This window comes from Euleptes europaea, chromosome 9 (genome assembly GCF_029931775.1).
Source record: "Euleptes europaea isolate rEulEur1 chromosome 9, rEulEur1.hap1, whole genome shotgun sequence".
Classification (NCBI taxonomy): domain Eukaryota; kingdom Metazoa; phylum Chordata; class Lepidosauria; order Squamata; family Sphaerodactylidae; genus Euleptes; species Euleptes europaea.
The window spans coordinates 30,106,521-30,127,316 of record NC_079320.1 but is presented as its reverse complement, the minus strand read 5'-3'; positions in this window follow the sequence as shown (position 1 = coordinate 30,127,316).

Here is a 20,796-nt window from a genome sequence, read left to right as displayed (position 1 = left end):
ACACATAGTTAAATTGTGGAACTCCCTGCCCCAGGATGTTGTGATGGCTTCCAACATGGAAGGCTTTAAGAGGGGAGTGGACATGTTCATGGAAGAGAGGGGTATTCATGGCTACTAGTAAAAATGGATACTAGTCATGATGCATGCCTGTTCTCTCCAGGATCAGATGAGAATGGCTATTATATTAGGTGCTTTGGAACACAGGCAGGATAATTCTGCTGTAGTTGTCTACCTAGAGGCACCTGTGAACCGACTGCTGGCCAAGGATCATGCAAAAAACATTTCCCAGTAAATTTCAGGTTTGGGTTTATTGGGCCTTATTTTGGGCCTGAAATACCGAATACTCGTACTGTTAAATTTTGGTATTCAGCTCATTTTTGGGTTTACCCAAAAATTCGGGCCCGTTATAGTGTATGGGAATTTTTTGAAGCTCCTGGGGGGCATTTTTGGAGGTAGAGTCCCCAAATTTGCTGCGAGGATGCAAGGGACTCTCCTTAGACAGCCACCAAAGTTTGGTGAACTTTGAGATAAGGGTCCAATTTTATGGCCCCGCAAAGGGATCGCCCCCATCCTCCAGGCATTTGCGAGCTGAGCTGTCCATCGTTTTTCAGGTTCAAAAATTCAGCGTTGCCAAGGACTGATGGAAAGAGCCGACTGCCTGGCTGGCACCTCAAAGTCTGGGGGCTGTCTTCATTTCTGGGTCACTTGTGGAACAGATCCCTTGTTCTTCCTTTTTTGTTATTTTTTTCCTATTTCTCTACACTTATTATTATAATAGTTTTATTTGTTTCTGTGTTCCAGTCACTGGAATGCTCCATATAAACTTCTGATTCTATTTTGGTCATCTTTTACTTTTGCTTCTCACCTATCTTTAGCCATTTTAAGAGTTTCATCAGTCTTCTATTGAGGTTTTTCATTTATGTTGGCTCCAGGAATAGTCTTTGCTCATTCTTCCTCGATAATATCTCTGGTTTCAACCCATAGATCTTCTACTTAGACATAAAATCATCCAACATAAGCTAACAGAAATATCTTCCCAACTTAAAAAAAGGTAAAGCTGAAAACATTTGCTACTCACTCCACTAACATCTCAACTTGCTTCCTCTTCCATAGTGGCAACAATTTGATGCTGTGTGCATACTATCGCTGCAATCCTAACACATTTACAATGAAGGAACTCCTACTGAAATCAACACAACCTATTTTCTAAGTAAGTAAGGTGAGGACTCGGATGCAAGGCTGTGGTCCTATGCATACCTGGGAGTCAGCCCCATTGAACTGAGACTTTTAAGTAAAGTTGCACAGCTGCAATCATTAATCTACTGAATTTGTTGGCAGTCTCATTTAATTCACAGGAGAGGCATATACATGGCCAAGAGAATTACTCCATTCCTTTCCCTTGATTCTCCCTTCCATTTATCATCTGATCATTTCTTGCACCTCTTGCTTTCATGCAGTGTCATGTGCTTGATTAAGATATTAAAATGGGCCTAATTCCCTGCCAAGAAAGCCTTAGCTGCTAGAAAGAGCTATTTTGTTCAAATACTTTAAGAATCAAAAGATTGCTTGTAACTCAGAGAGATGGAATTTGTGACTGGCATAAATAAGTATTGAATCAAACTGTCTTTGACAGTGATAGAATCCAAACACTAAACCACCTCGTAATTGCTGAACCATCAGACTTAACGCCATTAGCTTGATTCAATTTTATGCACAAGTTGGCATGTGTATTACGCGCCTGTTGAGAAGTAAAAGAGATTTGAACAGATCTGAGATTGCAGGTGAGTTTGAATGTTCGGGCACAATCCCACTGTGGCTCAACATTAAAGTGCAGTGCTGTGTATGCAAGGCATAAAAATAGTAAGACATATATTTATTTATGGGTTTATACTCTGGGCATGTTATGGTAATTGAAGCTTTATTCTGCTGTAATAGTACAGGAGATTACATTTGAGGCTTCTAACAGGTTTCTCGTTTTGGAACTCAGTTCCCAGTCTCCTGTGATCGTTCTATGATTCCCAAGTATTAATATGCATGTACCAGACTTCCCGCCTGCTTTACTCTTTTCTGAGTTTAAAAACTCAATAATAATAAATTATACTTTTTTTGTCCATTCTGAATGTGCGTAACCAATCTTCTTCTTTTTGCCATGACAGTTTTTCATCCTTAAAAGAAATTACTTCCCTATGAGGCCCAACTTGCCCCTCATTCATATGTACCAAACTTGCAGGTGTATTTTAATTAAGCTGTTTTGTCTCCCACTGTTTTCTCACTCAGGACTCCTGAGTATTTAGATGGCAGAAATCTTTTAAGAAGGAGGGATTTGGGGCTTGTTATGTTATCTTTGGGTTTAGCTGCAGATGTTTTAACTATTACTGTAAGCCACCTTGAACCAATAATAAAGGTGGGATATAAATGTTTTCATAAATAAATAAATAAATAAAATTTGAGTAGTCACTTCTCCATACTCTGCCCCCAAATGCTCCTAGGATCGTCAAGCATGGACCTAGCAACCATAATCCTAGCATTCTCATTGACATGCTACTTTTATATGTGCAATTGGGTTTTTTTTTTTGTGTGTGTGTGTGTAAAGAATGTCTTTTTAATTATATAGCCAGACATATGGAACAGAACTGAATCAAACTTAGATAAAATTAAAGAGTTTTAGGTAATATGTAATAAATGTGATAATTGATATGGAAGAATATGTGATAAACAAAAAGTAATGTAATCCAATGAGGTTGACAATAGAATTGTAATTTTTGAACTGTAAGTTTCATATACATTGTTATATTGAGTTTATGTTTTAAAATATGGTTTGTTTATTAGAGTTTGTTAAAATAAAATTGTGGAAGGAAAAAAGAAAGAAAATCATTTAGTTGTATGATCCTTAGATTTCAGTCTGCAGAGGTATAGGGTCCAGACACAGGGTTATCCATTCAATCGGGCCACAGAAGGGTGGTGGTGGTTATTCTTTCTCCACAACCAGGAGTCCTGGCAATCTCACTCTCCTGACAGAACATTGTGCTTCATGCTGAGGAGAGAGTGGATTGTCAATATAATCATTGCCTGCCTGCAGTTGTAAGGAGGGCTGTACTTTCCCACGCAAATATCGAAAGAATTAAAGGTGAGTTAGACTCAGTGTGATTCGTAGAGTACAAAAGTGATGAGACATAAATAGTGGAGGAAATTTTGTATGCGAATTTGCATCTCACTAAAGAGCTGTCCTTTAATGATGATTGTGAGTTTCATCCAATTCTGCTGCTTCTAGTGTAGTCTTGTATAGTAGTAAAAGAAATATCTGTGAAATCTTACCAATCAGAATGCTACCCTTATAAATAAACTTTCATTCTGAAAGTGTCCTATGGGAGCTTTGAAGGACCAAAGCTGTTTATTTTTGCTGTTGTTTATCTGCTTCTTTAGGAATGCCCATGATGATATCCCATTCTCTAACTTGTCACATGGATGCTTTCCAGATCGAGAAAAATGACTACCATTTCTGTTATCAGATTTCTTATGAAAGACTGTTTTTGATTTCTTTTCCGACTGAGAATTGCAAGAGCCTCAGTCAAGAGACAAGCGCAGAACACACAAGGAGGGATGAGTGTAGAAGAGAATCTTTCCCTAAAACTAAGCAATACTGCAATAAGATGAAAGGATACCACTAGAGTTGCCAGCTCTGGGTTGGGAAATACCTGGAGATTTTTGGGGCAGAGCCTGAGGAGGGTGGGGTTTGGGGAGGGGCTTTAATGCCATAGAGTCCAATTGCCAACATGGCCATTTTCTTCAGGTGAACTGATCGCTTTCGGCTGGAGATCAGTAGTAATAGCAGGAGATCTCCAGCCACTACCTGGAGGTTGGCAACCCTAGATACCACCCTTTCCATATCCATTCGAGAGCAGAAAACAGAAGCACAGAGGACAGCAGAATAGAAGATGCAGCTGGAAATGCCTTCTTAATCACTGTGCTTAAGGCTCAGCGGCAGATTAAGGTGAACAGCACAGAAGAAATGGAGCAGTTGCCAGTCTTGGAGCAGGTCAGACAGGGCACAACATACAATCTCCGACTCTGAGCAGAATAGAAACTAATTTCAGGCTTTGGTATTGTGTCAAGAAATAACCCAAATCCCCATTAAACTTTGTTCTAGAATAAGTAGTAAATAATAGCATATGTATCCTATCGAAAGTTAAGCTACAGCTGCAGCGCAGTGAATACAGAGTTCCATTTCCCCCATTGTGCACCATGTAAAAAGATTGTTTACAAACGATACCAGTGCTGGATTTGGGGAGTCTGTCAGGCAGACATTCTACCCACAAAGACCATGTTTATCTAGAAGACATTTCAACAAGCGGAAAGCATGACATTTTAAAATATTGACAGTTTTTTTTGCTTTCTAATTTTGAAGGCTTTTCACACGAATTACATAGAGCAACCCACAAAGGTCACCACAGTGTGTAAAATCTGTTCCTTTTTCAATCCTTGGTTTGACCGACTGCTTCTCAAGGATTTGACAGCTTCACTTTAGAAGCATAGATAAAATTGTTCCTCTGTGTGAGGCTCAGAATATAGAACGAGATAAATGGTCCTTTGCTTCATTGGCGGCCTAGATGTTAAAAGGTTTGTGTTTCTAATGTTAAACCTAGAATATCTGGGGTGCTTTACAATAGAGTAGACACCATTGTTTGTGTGTGTGGGGAGGGAGGAAAACAAACATTTCTGACAGGCAATTTGAAAAAAAATGATATCAGAAAGTTTACTAAATTGCTTAATAATAATTTTTAGATAGAATATTTATTTATTTAGGACATTTCTATGCCAGCTCATCAAAGTCCTGCTTGAGGCATCTTATAATGAAAATGATGTTATTGATATAAAAACAAGATATTTAAACAATCACTAATATGGTGATATTTGCCCCTTATCACAGCAACTTATTGCAGCATGACATAGGTGTCATTTCTCTTCCCTAAATATTATGTTTTCTGAGGAACAAACCATAAAATAAGCAGCCGTTGTTACTGATAGCAGTAACGGCCTATCTAATCCCCCCTTACCCATAAGGCCATGAAATAATTCTGTTTCTCTACCTCTGCCAGTGGGTCTCCTGCTCGAAGCATGCAGAGTAGGAAGCAGGGAACAGAATATTATAATGCGAGGACATGGGTAAATTCTACTAGACTCTACCTAGGAGCACAAGAAAGCCAGATGAATGGCTGCCATGTTAGGTTGCCACACTTAGTAAAAGTGCTACTTTGACTGAGAACCTAGTGCCAGCATAACAGGAACAGAACAAAGCAACAAATCCAGAGATTACTGTGAAGATGCTAGTATAACACCTCAATCACTTAATAATAATATAAACACCTCAACTTATCACTTAATAAAAATATAACATAGTTTGTGAACAGGTCATACAGCACAGGCAAATATATATATATATATATATATATATATATATATATATATATATATATATATATATATATATATATATATATCTTGTGCTGATGTCAAACCAAGTTGTGTCTCAGAGTGAAAGAAAGGCATCCACCTGATACTGGCCATAGTTAGCAGTATTTGTAAACAATCAAATAAAACCCTACATTTTTGTGGCTTCAGCTATGTCTGATTTCGAAGCATCAAAGCAAGGTGAACAATGCGTTACCTTAATTATGCAGAACTGTAGGGCAAACGGCAGCTATGGTTGCTAAGAATACCAAATATTTCCAAATGTAGAATGCTCCAGTGAACAAGTGGGAGACAAAATAAGCTAATCAAGAAACATGGCAGTTCTATTTATTTTACTCAAGTAATTTATACCACCGTAGCATTCCAGAGCATTAGATAGATAAAAGATCTCTGTTTCTCTCCTTTCCTGTCGTGGTACATTTTGTTACTGAAGGACAACTTAGCTGGAGTGAGTTACCAGCCATTGTGTCACAACTTAATATGCAATACCTTCCTAACATCAAATCTCCCAAGCTAGCACCTCACTACATTGCCCATTGCCTCAGAACAACAGAATCTATTTCTGTGCAGAGAAGAGCACATTCATTTTACTTGGAAAGGACAAAACACTTACCCTTAATTCTACTCAGCTAGGTTCAGTTAAATTAAAACCAGTCAAGCAGTTGAATAAGTTTTTCCTTAGTGCTCCTTCTGTTTCCCAAACTCCAAATAGGTACGACACTCTTTGTTTTGCACTAAAATTGGAAGCACAGTTAGGTATACTTTTAGTATGTGAATAATAAGAAATATTAATTTCCGAGAAACCCCATCCTGTGTTTTCTCTGGAAACTGTTCTGAATTTGAAGCCCAGAGCATTGACTCAAGCAGGGATGCATAGGGTTTTGTCTTCACAGAGCAGATTGTTCTGCTTCATCTCTACAGCAAGAATAATTGGATTACTCAATCACATCTGACACAGAGGTATGACAGATTTTATACTCTAGAGCAGGGGTGGGGAACCTTTTTTCTACCAAGGGACATTTGGATATTTATAACATCATTCGTGGGCAATACAAAATTATCAACTTAAAATTTAGCCTGCTATATTTGGTCAAACGTTTAGTCAAGAGGCATGACCGGAGATGGTTCCAAGTGTCTGCCAAGTAGAGTGACTCGCTTTTGAGCTTTGCCATCCCCAGCTGGGCCCAAGAGATTCAGACAGGGCAGCAAACACAAGACGGAGTGAGCGACAAGCCATTCGGGGCTTGTAGGCGAAGGAGCCCGGTCCAGTAATGCCCCAATCCAGCACTGGTAAGTATATATAGTATAACTTCCATGCAGGTTACCCCCTCCTTAAACTTCTGTACCTAAGAAACTCTGAATACTGTAATTTGGATTCTCCTGTCAATATGTTTATAGTTTTAAGTTTATATATAAATATAATCATAGATTTAAAATAATCCAGTTGTTATATGTACTGTTTTATTTCATTTGGAAACAGTCTCCGGCAAAATTTTTTAGAATGAGCAATACATAAATACATTAAATAAATAATAACTTTATCCAGAGGGAAAAAATCATTCATAATACTGACATTTCTAGTGGAACTAAAATAATCAGACCACTGTGTTACTTTCAGAACCACCTGACTAGTTATGGGCAGCTAATAATGTGTCATTCCAAAACATTCTCTTTCACCCCTCTCCTACTTCAGCTGCATTATAAGTGACATGGCAACGTGTTAAGCACGATGCTCTCAGATTTTAGGAACACATTCGATGCTAATGATCAATTATTTCTAGTTGTGAAATAAACAAAAAAGCCTTTTGCCATGGCAGAGTCACTCCTAAACCGTCTGCAGGAGAATTATGCCATAAAATAGGCTTAGATTCTACAAATCTGTGGCACTATAGGAGGCAATTTTTTTCCCGTGGAGGAAGCCTTCCCTTCATGCAAGCTGGTCTCTTCCTCAGGGTAAGGCTCCTTCTGAGGGAGAAAAGTGCCTTCACTAGAAGACTAGATCCACAGGATTCAATCCAGAGTTGTCTGTGAACCCGATCCACAGAGAAAGATTATGTCTCTACTGTTCTAGCCTTGGCTTTTCCTAATGAGGCTCTGTAAGGGTAAGTCTTTCTGTCAGATGTGATGGGATTAGACAATCACTCCTGATGCAAATGTACAGAGGAGACTGCTTGTGTCCCTCAGAACTGTAACTCGTTCAGAAATGCTACAATGCACACATCTCAGATTTTATCCTTGTCCTACAAGGACATGGTTGAATGGGATGGTAAACCATCTTTTTTTCTTGGGAATGGGGTCTAAAAACTGCAAGAAGTTGTGCCCCTCTTTTAAATGCCAGCTAATCCTATACCTCCTGTGCAGATCAAGTCTGAGTTCCTGAGTAATAAAAAGTTACATTTTCATGGGTACATCGTGTGCCTTTCTGTTATCCTTCCTTCCAGCATCCCTTTAAGTATAATAACTTACAAGATCACAGACCTCTAAAAGTGATTTGTGTTTCTAGCCCTCAGCTATGTTTTTGATCATTGAACAAATCTGGGTTCTAACTGAGCATCCCCAGTTAAATGTTTTATAATCAGGCTGGACCCAGGCTTAGCTTGCTAACTTATGGGCATGTCAAGACGCTCGACACTTGATTCATGCAAGTAAGGAGGATTTATGCCGAATAGCTGAATCATAGATCAGCTCAAGCAGTGATGAGAAACATTTGGCCTGCAGGGAAGACTCAGACAGACTCAGCAGAGAAAGTAATATGAATCTAATATTGGTCTGAATGAAGGCCTGGAATACATTAGCTGATGGCATTACAGAAAGACAACCTATGCATACATGGGGAGGATTTAAAAGGCTGATCTTCACAAAGAACAGACACCTTGATTTGAAACATCATAACCGCGGGGACTGGTGGAGGGTTAAGTATAGGCAACAGTGGAGGGAAAAATCACTTCATAAGGTCCCTTGGTTGCTTTTCCCTAGCAAGGCTTCTAAGTTCCTTCCTTGACAATGAGTTAATAGTTTTCTAAATTGGTCACTCTTGGTACTATAATGTAAGGAGAAGGAAGCCATTTTTGGCTACAAATATCCATTCCCATTGGATGAGTGAAATGATAATTTTGTGCCAGTCTCCAGTGGGCATTCAATTTGTTTCTAAGTTTGTGTGTGTGTAATATGTGATAATTTTTGTCAGAGATGTCAAAATGAAATATAATGGATGCATTCAAGACCTAAATTCTATATATCAGGTTCAAATTCAAGCACTATCCTTACACCTGTTTTCTGAATGTAAATGTATGTAATAACTTGAGATACTGACATGAAAGTTGGTACACACATTCAGGATACCACCCTGCATTTCATTTTTGAATAACAGCTAGATCCCTAAATCCATTCTGAAGTTAGCCTGGAGAGATGTTAAACTCATCTCAGTGCACTATTTGCCTTGAAAACCGACGTATTGAAGTGAAAGCAAATGTGCTTGATTCAAACATGATTCTACACTTCATGTGCAGACTCAAGCTGTGTGACCCACCCTCTTTTCAAGGGACCAGGAAAGTTGTAAGGGGCCAGGAAAGCACAACACAATGTGGTACTCAGTTTGAAATGGTGCAGCAGAAGCATGGGTGCAATTAGCACAAAGGAGAAACAGAATTGAATGGGAATGGTCCAACAGTAGGAACAAGAAGAAAATCAAAATAGTCCATAAATGAAAGTTGGTCTGCATATTCAGGATATCATCCTATCTTTGGGGTTCAGACCCACCTTTCACTCATATAGCATGCTCAAGGAGAGAAGAAAGAATGCATATTGTAGTATGATCTCTTCCTGGAACATTGAGATATTGTGATGCCAAATGGTATCTATGTTGATGTCTGCAAGAACATTGAGATATTGTGATGCCAAATGGTATCTATGTTGATGTCTGCAAGAAGATGCAACCATTTTGCTCCCTCCCAATTGTTGTTGACTACATTTTTTTTCTGTGTATCATATCAGGATATGAACAGACTAACCTGTTGATGACTTGATGGTACTTTACACACACACAAAGCTTCCCAGTGACACATAATATGGGTCCCTGCTCCTCTCTCTTTTGGATTCTTTTCTGTTTAGATGTTTGGGCCCCTGTGTTATGCTATCTTTTAGGCTCTTTGCCTCTTGGGTGAAGTAACTTGCATAGCATTTGGATTGCTGAAATGACTGGCTTTGTAGTAGGCTTGTACTATTTGATATTTTCAATTGAATGATATTATTTTGACTGCTTGAGATTTGCTAATTCCACAGACCAGACATTTTGTATTCTTTCCCTTAGTAAATTTTATTTCTGTCTTCACCCTATTTCAGTTTTCTTACCATGTTAACAGCACATCAGCACGTAAACACAGATCTTTTGTACTGTTCTGTGAGTCACTGTCTAGATCAGGGCACTGGTTGAGGCTGTGGGAACACCTGGAATTTTGAGACCATAATGCATTTCCCTTGCCAAAGTCAATACATTAAAGATAAAAACAGCTTTGCTGGATCCAATCAGTGGTACACGTAGCCCAGCAACTTGCTTCACACAAGGGCCAACCAGTTGTCCTGGAGAGCCAACAAACAGGGAATAGAGCTCAAGGCCTTTTCCTGATGTTGCCTTCTAGCAACCTCTTAGTAAGGTACCTCTGAATATGGAAGTTCCCTTTAGTCACCATGAATAGTAGCAATTGATGAATGTATAGTCCATGAATCTGTATAATCCCCTTGTAAAGCCACTTATAGTCATGACCATCCTATATCCAGTGGCAGTGAGTTCCACAACTTAATTACTAACCAAGTAAAGCACTTCCTTCTATACATCCCAAATCCATTGCTCATCAATGTCATTGGGTGCCCCTGAGTTCTAGTATGATGGGACATTCTCTCTGCCTCGTATATAATTTTATTTACTTCTATAATATTGCCTGTAAGTCGCCTTCTTTTTCTAAAACTTTTCTTTAGACTTTTCTTACAGGAAAGATGCTGCAGTCTCTTTGTTATCTTCATTATCTTCTTCTGTACTTTTCCAAGCTCTGAAATATCCTTTTTGAGATATAGCAACCAGAACTGAAGACAGTATTTTAAATGAAGGCATGTCATAGATGTATACAGGAACATTGCAATATTGACTGTTCATTTTCAATTCCTTTCCTAATAATCCACAGCATGGAGTTTGCTGTTTTCATTATTGCTGCACACTGAGTTGACATTTTCATCAAATTATCCACTACAACACCCAGATCTCGTTTCCTCTCAGCCAGTACACACCCTATAAGCAAATATTTAGAGTTAGGACTTTCTGTTCCAATGTGCGTCACCCTCACACTTACCTATAGCAAACTTCATTTGTCATGTCACGTGCCCACTCACCTGGTTTAGACAGATCCTTCTGGAGCTCTTCGCAACCCACCTTAGCTTTCACCAGCCTGAATATTTTGGTTTGGTCCACAGACTTCTCCTCTACACTGCCCACCCCTGATTAAATAGCGCAGATTCCCATGTGCGGAGTCACTGTATGTAGCATGGTGTTTGAAATGTCTGAGGCACTTCCAAAAGTGTTGCTCCCTCCCCTGTCTTTTTTCACAGTGCATTCTTATTGGCCATCTTCTCCGTGTTGCATTCCATAAGCACACATGCGAGTTACTTTCAATAACAACCAACTGAAATGGGACCACACTGAACCTAAATACAATTGCCTTTTTGTTACATTACTGTCACAATTGTTCATAAGTCAGATACTTATTTACTCTTTTTTCTCCTTGAAAGGAGAAAATCAGAATACAGTAACATAACTATATAAACAAAGAGATTAGCCAATTTATTTTGAGGGCTCTTGCCCTTTAGTTTGTTCTGAAGGGTGTGTGCCACTGGCCATGCCCAATCTTCATACATGAAAGTGGGAAACAGGAGCACCAAGCAAAAGCACAACTTTAGATGGTGCATTTGGCTGTATTCACCATCCAAATCTGTCCTCCCTGCTCCTGAAATATCTGCATAGTCATAAAACCCGTTAATATATCCTCAGTGGGAATAAAGTAACATCTTTTATGTTTTTTCCACTGACAAGCACATTCAAAACTTATTACAAGAATATTGTCGAAGGCTTTCACAGTCAGAGTTCATTGGTTCTTGTAGGTTATCCAGGCTGTGTGACCGTGGTCTTGGTATTTTCTTTCCTGACATTTCGCCCGCAGCTATGGCAGGCATCTTCAGAGGAGTAACACTGTGTTACTCCTCTGAAGATGCCTGCCACAGCTGAGGGCGAAACGTCAGGAAAGAAAATACCAAGACCACGGTCACACAGCCTGGATAACTTACTACAAGAACTTTAGTAAATAATTTTTTAAAACCAAAACAGACATTCCAATTGATCTGAGAGATACCCATGAATCCTGGGCCTAAAAGTTAGGGTCTATTCTTTAGCATCTCTTTCTTCATATTTCATGTCTTATCAAAATTATTGCTTTCAGAGCCCCAAGCCCCCAAAGTTACCATCACAAATCTCATTCCTTTTCAACAGACTGTCACATTGATGAACATCTCTGCAACAGAAAGTTAATGAAGTAATTTAGCAGTGGAGGGGAAAAGAAAAGTTTCACAAATGTGCCAACATTGTTAAGCAACTTTTTACACCACATGACAAATGTGTGCATAGATGCCAGCCAGGTGGGCTCTAATAAATAGATTATTTTCCAGAGCAAAGATTAAATGCTTTCATTAAAAGCCCTGTTTCATTCACACATTTCTGTTATGGCAGAGGAGCTCATTAATAGGCAGTCCTGATATTAAATAGTCTTCGCAGTAAAGTGTCACATTCATTCATTTTTAATACTGACATTATTATTAGTCAGAGAGGAGATGAGCAAGATTTAAGAGATCTAGTCTGAAAGTGATAGCCCCATTGCTTTTCTGCTTCATTGTCAGGGGCTTTTGATTTAAAATTGAGTATTATGCTCTCTCATTCAAGCCACTTATGTGTCAAGTGTTATTTATATTTCTACAATTTTCAAATACTCTTTACTATATAGTGTAGGGGAGAAAGACAGAGATCAAACTCAGAAGGACCATTATAACAAAACTGAAGCTTCCACAAATTCACGTTTACTCAGAAATTGACCCCCTATCTCTACATTGCCAAAGGAATTTGAATCTATCCAGTGGTTGTGATTGCAAGATGGTACTATCCACCTGCCATCATTGGGAAGGGTTTCTACCATTCCAGAGGCCATCATTAGGTGGCAGGTTGAACCTACAGGTCAGGGTTGCATTGGACTTTGAGGTTTGGGCACTGAGTCTACAGAATGGCTAGCAGCATCCAGTGTGCGCTGATGTCATTGCCTGTACTCTGCTGGGTGCTTCTAGCTACTCTCCAGGTGTGGATCTTCAGCTTACCACCTATTTTTACTGCCATCAAGCAAAGTTCTCCAGAAACAGCAAACATCCCTGTGGTTGGGGCAGGTGAGTAGTAGTAATAGTAGTAGTCGTCGTCGTAGAAGAAGAAAAGTTGGTTTGTATATGCTGACTTTCCCTACCTTTTAAGGAGAATCAAACCAGCTTACAACTGTCTTCCCTTCCTGTCCCCACAACAGACACGTTGTGCAGTAGGTGAGGCTGACAGAGTTCAGAGAGAACTGTGACTAGCCCAAGGTCACCCAGCTGGCTTCATGTGTAGGAGTGGAGAAACCAACACAGTTCACCAGACTGGACTCCACGCTGGCTCTTTGTTTTGTACACCCCTCTTTGTTTTGACCATATGAAAGGTCGATTTCTAGGTAATATTTGAATTCTACCAAGACTTTACTTTGCTCTTTGAAGCAACATTCTTCTTGTCCCCTTCAATAGCATAGTGAAGAAATTTCACAATAGTAGAATAACTACTTGTCACAAAAGAGGCTTGGTTGAACATATAAGTGGCTTGATTTTTGCCTCGATAGTTGCAAAGTGATGTCCTCCATGGTAGCAGACCCATTAAAACAGGGCAAGAAAAGTGGAGTGGAAGGGCATGGAGATGGCATCACATACACCATCCCCATACCACTTGCTCCTCTCCCTACTTCTCCTGCAGAAATGCCAAGGCAATTACAATCATGCCTACTTTCCTATGCTGGTCAATCCAATCTTTCCCTTTCACAGCCGAGTGGTGGTGATTAAAGCTCTATAGCTCAGCTGGGGGAAAACCCATTAAAGATCTTAAAATGGGGGAATGTGGATTATCATCTTATAAAGAGAACCCATTAATCAACTGTGGGTTTTCAAATTTGACTCCACCCAAAGAAACGAGGGTGGAGTGATCGATAATATCTCATAAGAAATCAGATATCTTGTCAGAATCAAGACTATTATTGCAACTATCATTTAATAGACTGTCCCTTTGTTTGGGCTTAGCATTTGGTAGAACATAAATCTCTAAAATGAGAAACTTCATTTAGATTCCCTGGTATTTCCCCATCAAAGCAGCAAGTGATTGGGTTTTTCTAATTTGCTGATCTTCATAATTATATGGGCAAATTTATTCCTGCAAATCTTTTCCTGCCACAAGGCTAAGGGACAACGCAGGACAAAACAAAACAAAAATCAACCACATACAGCATTCTGAATTGGAAAAAATGTTGCAAAACAAACTGCTCTGTAAGGCAGGACCGTCTACAAGGAAGGAGTTAACTTGATTTTCTGTAGCCCAGAGATCAATCTGTTCTAATGTATTTTTCTGTCACTGTAGATTGGTGGATTGATCACATCTTGACTTGTGCTGCACTTTCCTTGCCAGCAAACACAGACTAATCTGTCCACTTGGTTGCACCAGAGCACAGTCACTGAGCACTAACTAGATCTGATCAATACCTCCCCCCACCCAAGTAGAACCATTCTGTTTGTGTTTGTGTGTGTGTGTGTGTGTGTGTGTAAAAATGACAAGCAGTGCCAGCAGCATTTAGTGGTGATGGCTTAAACAGTACACTACAGTAGAGCATCTACACTGCCGGTGACCTACGTGACAGACCTCTGTAGCGATTGCATTTAGCAATCCTTTCGATGGGGGTACTGGAAAACTGAGGGAAATAATTGTCACCCAGGATAAATCTAGGGAATGCTGCCTGTCTAACATTATGCATGCTCTGCTCTTCTCGTGCCTGTTTTTTTTTCAAACTTGCTTGTGATTAACATCAACTTGGACACTTGCAATTTATCATTATTAGTCACTAGGCTTACCACTGCAAGACTATTACATGTATCCCATTGGGGGGAAAACAACACCGTCTAAGTGGGGAATGTTTTGTTAACCATCATCCTCAAACCAAAATTCTGTTTGAAGATAAATATTCATGTCAGGCTTTGAATTTGCAAGTTGTTGCAAAATATGCAGAAGTTTTAAAAAGTGATAATTTGAAATGCTCAGTTCCCGTGATTCATCCCTATTAAAATAATGAATCCCTGGGTTCTAAGGAATCCAGAGGGCATTTACTCCAATACCGCCTTGCAAACTGGGATTACCTGCACATATACACAGAGAGTTGAGGTCAGAATGTGCCACAGTCCCAGGGTATGTGCACCAAGTAATTATGCCAGTGGACCCCATTTCATCAAATAGGAGAAGCTCCCCCATTACTCATTCTGTCCATGTGGAGTGATTTTCTTCATAATTACAGTTTTTGTTATCAAGGTCAGACAGATTCAGACCAGAAGCAAAACTCATCCTCCAAATCTATCCAAGTGAAATCTGATTGGGGAATGAGCCCATACCATCTGCCTTCAGTATGCAAGGAGGAGCCAAAGGTGAACAGTCTTGTGGGACTTATCATTTACCACCTTAGAGATAGTTTATCCAATGGTTCTTAAAGGGGCAGGAAGGCAGACAAGTTTCTATGCATTTGTATATTTTTAATCTTCCTCAAAAAGAGCTCTAAACAAAGATTAGTATGTTCTATAAAAACTGTCAAATGATCTATACCAAGATTAAAAATAAAACTGAATTTCTTGTTTACTTGTCATACTTGGTTTTCAGAGTACAAAACCATAAAGTGAAATTTCATTGCCTTCACACATTAATAAGTAATATCACAGTCAAGAAGAAAATTATAATTTTCAGTATTATGCTGTAATTAATATTAGAGGACCAGATCAGCTCAAACATTCAAAATTATGTCAGCTCAGCTACCTGTAAGTCTGAGTAGCGTCCTTTGAATGATTTAGCACTTTGTGGAATCTTTTCTAAATCACCATTGCCCATAATGAATTTGAAATGCATTATGTCTAGAGAAGACAAATAATAATCTGTTCTTCAACAATTGCTGAGATGAGATCAACAACTGCCATGATATTAAGTACCACTTGTTTTCTTGTGGTTATTGAGGTTTCTCAAAGAGATGTAAATCCATCATGTGGGCAGTGTGGACATTTGCATTTCAGTTAGAAAATCAAAATAGAATTCAGGACATGCACACATCCAGTGAAGCCCCAGATGAACATAAGGATATGTTCACACTAGAACTTCACATGCTACTATAAAATTTAGTATTAATCCGGAAGTGTAAGAGGCAGCATTTATAAAATTGGGGACACCAATATGTGTGTGCATGTGGTAGGCTCAAGGTTTTGATTAACTCGTTTTCAAAGTAGACTATGATAGCCAGGCTGAATTTAGGACTAGCAAGAATGACAAGAACAGGAAGGAGGTCAGGCATGGCTATGCCCTTTTACAGACAACAACCCTCCCACCTATTTGACATATGACAACACAGAACAAGAGGGTGGCTGGTAATTTTGGGGTTCCCGGTTCAATATTGGCAACTTGGCAGGAGTGTTTATTTTTGTCCACTGTATGCTGTGGCATTGGCAAGAATAGCTGGTTCAACTGCCATTGGGTTTCACTTTGTAAGTAGATCACAGTAGGCATAGATCAGGATGGGTAGCCCTGTTAGTCTGTCTGTAGCAGTAGAAAAGAGCAAGGGTCCAGTAGCACATTAAAGACTAACACAATTTCTGGCAGGATATGAGCTTTCATAAGCCACAGCTCCTTCAGCCTCACCTACCTCACAGGTTGTCTGTTGTGGGGAGGGGAAGGGAAGGTGATTGTAAGCCAATTTGATTCTTCCTTAAGTGGTAGAGAAAGTCGGCATATAAAAACCAACTCTTCTTCTTCCCTCTCATACTGTAAGAGTACATGAAACTAAATGGTTACAGACAGGGATTTTTTTTTTAAATGCCATTGGCCAACACCATTTCCCCCTGATTGGTATCAGTGTAGAGAAGTGCACCTACTTTGAAGGCACCTACTTTGGGCATCTATAAAATCTCTTTTCCTCTGGAAGTAGGATGGCTGTGGGCATCTTGTTTGGGGGCCTGTAGCATTAGCCCCTTGGTACATTTCACTTGAAACTTGGGGGTATTTAGTGGACAAGCAGCACTAGCTCCCCGAGAATTCTGGTGTCATTTGTTTGAACACGCCCCCCCCCCCAGCTATTCCACTCCAAGCCCCTATAGGGAATAATGCCAAAGCAATAGTTTTGATTGGCTCATTCTCCTTCCCTCCCCCCTTTGTAGGGTAGGAGACCTTTCTTCCTCAGCAAATAAGATGGTTGGGTCACCTTGTTTAGCGGCCCATAGAATTGGACCCTTTGGCCCAATTTACTTGAAACTTGGGGGGTTAGATTAGAGGGGGTAGATTAGAGGGAGGGCTATGTTCTATGCAAATTTGGCATTATTTTTTTTTAAAAAACCTGTCTAGACCTTTTAATTGGTTTCCTATTGAAAATAATGGTCCCAAAAATCCAGAATCTGGAAAAACACATGGATTTGAAACCCAAACCGATAATGTCCTATCCAAAAACCAGAGATCACAGTAAAGACCCCCTTCCCTGAATTCTGGATCCAAAATTAAAACAAAATTTATCTTGGTGCACAACTCTACACAGTGGTGTGTGTGGAGAGAGTTCTTAAGCACCCTCCACAAGTTTCATTTTCACAACCTGAAATAGCCCCTATTTGCCCCATTGGGGAAACTTACATGTTGAGAGGGTTACACATATGAACTTTCTGGAGATGTTTCAGGTCAGGAAAATAATGGGGCGAAACTATCTTCTCCACATATCTTCTTCAGTTTTTATCTGAATCTAAATATCTTCTTCAGTTTTTATCTGAATCAGACCCATATGCTCTTGGAAGGCATGGTTTCAACATCCAGATTGTTCTGTCTTCAGGTTCATCTCTCAGGAATTAACTCAATTACCTACGTATATCTTGGTATAATGAATTGCATTTCTCAAATTAATTTTGCAAACAGCAAAGTGAGACTGCATAACAACCTGCTGCCGAAGACGTCTACCCACCAGCAGACCATTAGCTGTCCTCTTTTGTGTTCTACAGTAAAACATGCTGTGTAGGAGTGATTGCATTGGAACTTATTGGTGTATTTGAATGCAAACGATCAAACCATGAAAAATGAGGCATCCATTGGCTATAAAAATAAATTACAAGGCAGTGCTTTCCTGGTAAAGCCATTTGAGCACCACAGTTTATAACTATTCATGGTACCATTAACAGATGTCTTTGCTTGTACTGTGAGCTGTCTTGTGATATTGCTGCATCCTACAGTACTTTATATTGCAAATGAATACAAGCAACTTTGTTTTAGAATATAATAAAATCTGGCCTGATGTAGAGACCCTATGGGAAATTATACGATAACGTTACCTACATAACTAATTTTCTTCTTATGAAATCATGATTCCCACTACACTTTTAGAGCTATTCAAAGTATTGTTTAACATCACCATTTCCATGTTAATATCTCAATAAATCACAGAAATATAATACTTCATGTGAAAAGTGAGACATACCAGGGGAATCATAAGTTTTCTTTTCTAAATTAAAGTGGAATAAAATGTACTTGTGCTATTCACTGGCACACGAAGTAGCACTTCTTGGAGAGCTGAGCTGCATACTACTCAAAAGATATGTAGCTTTACTACCAAGTTTTACAGTACAAGGAATTGAGTAGGTTTGTATTATACTCCAAGGGAAAGCCAGAACACAACTCCCCTTATATATATGTTCATGCAAAGAGCAACTTCTGTAAGCAAAGACTATTGGAGAGAATCTTGCTTTCAGTTTCTTCTGCTTTTGACCTATATATCTTAAGTTTGAAAATCCTTAATAAGGGGAATAAAGTGGGTGATAACCACAGACCAGACTTGTCTGTGGTGCCGCTTTGGCTGGGGAAACCACTTTGGATCACTTTCCACATGGTCTGATTTCCAGCCCATTGTCTGATTTCCAGCCCATTTCTGAAGGAGGGGCAGATAGACGATGGCCGGGGATGGCGCAGCCACACCACCTTCTGAGAGGCTTCCTGGCCAGTTAAAAAGTAAGCTAGATACCCAAGGTTGGGTGAAAAGAAAATATATATACGTCTATGTATAAATACTGAAAGTATAATTTATTACAAGTGCTATATAAGAGTTAAAATTATTTAAAAGTATTAAAATAACACAATGGCATTTCCTGAGGTTGATAACTATAACCACATACCAAACGCATTTCGGCCTATGGGGCCTTCATCAGTGGTTAATTAAAACCCTTTGTAAACCTGCACACATTTACAGAAATACATTAATGAATACAAATACAAATACAAACAGTTCAAACCCAACCAGGCATGTGTATATGTTGTAAATTCTATTCCCAATTACTAATACATCTGGTATAATAGGTTCTTGTTGTAATACTGGTTAGTATAAGTCTCTCAAATACTATGTGTGCAGGTATCAACCTAGTAAAGCAGATTTCTATTCTGTGCCATTGTGCTATTTTAATGCTTTTAAATAATTTTAACTTTTATATAGCGCTTCTAATAAATTATACTTTCAGTATTTATACATAGACTTATATATATTTTCTTTTCACCCAACCTTGGGTACCCAGCTTTTGTTTTTAGGTTGGGTTTTATTCCCCTCCTTTTTTTCTTCCAGTTAAAAGGTAAAAAATGTTTTTTTAAAAACCCTGTGAAACTCCCTCATTGAATTTTACAGGGCTGCACCAGCTATTTTGCAGGCATAACTGGATGCTTGCAAAATGGCATGTTCCTTTGGTGAAAGGGCTTTGGAAGCTGCCTAAAGGAGTTCTGCCCCCGGGAACATCCCCCTGGACACCCGCACAACCTCGTGCTGGCACACGAGGCTCTCGCTGCTGCATTGATCCCCAGAGCCAGACTAAGTCATGCTGTAACTGCGTCCGTGCCGCTTTGCATGGTGGAAGTGGCACGGATGCAGGCGCTGGGTTCATGCCGGCTCATAAGTAGCTCTGGCCCTCCCTTCAGGATTGCACGGCAAATCTGCCAGGTAAAAATGTTTGTTTTGGAGAGTTTTAAGCATTGTTTTTTGCTGAGGTGAATTTTTATGAATATTTTTATTACATAATTGAAGCTATCACATTGTTTTCATCATGCTGTTTTTATTGATTCGAGTATTATTGTTGATTATATTGATGTTAAGTTTATAATGTTTTATCTTCTTTATTTTATTAGTATTTTGTCAATCAATTCAAACATTGTCAAATAAATGTGGCAAATAAATAAGAAGGAAAACAACAAACTACTGCCCTTCTTTAAAGTATTTTATTTTATCATTAAAATGTAATTTAAAAGGTCCTACCTTGGGCCTTTTATTTTTTTGCTGTCAAGTGCCATCTGATTTATGGTGAACCTTGGTGGGGTTTTCAAGGAAAGAGACATTCAGAGGTGGTTTGCCAGTGCTTGCCTCAGTCAGTGTCACACACCTGGTATTCCTTGGAGGTCTCCCATCCAAATACTTTCCAGGGTTGATCTTGCTTAGCTTCCCAGATCTGACAAGATCAGGCTAATCTATGCTTTCCAGGTCAGGGCAGGCCTTCTTCTATTTGGTTTTAAATAAATCAATGCATTTTTCAATATTCAAGGCCTGGCAACCAGTGGGAGATGGAGGAATATGGGAGAAATGGCATCACATCTCTTAGAAATCACCAGAAACTCTATGATTTTACCATAGATTTTTCAGCAATCCCTACAGCGGAAATTGCCATCAGAAACAGCTGCCAGTGACTTAGTGCAGAATGAGGATGTAGCTGAGCCAGACGTCAATACTGACCACAATGGCATCACATTTAATTTATACGTAAGTGGGAAAGTGACTGGGAAATCTCACACAATTACCTTTGACTTTAAAAGAGGGAACTTCTCTAAAATGAGAAACCTCATAAAAAGGAAGTTGAAAAGAACAGTTAGGAGGGACATCATTGACCTGATCCTTATATGATTTTGGTAACCAGGATGGACAAGGATCCAAA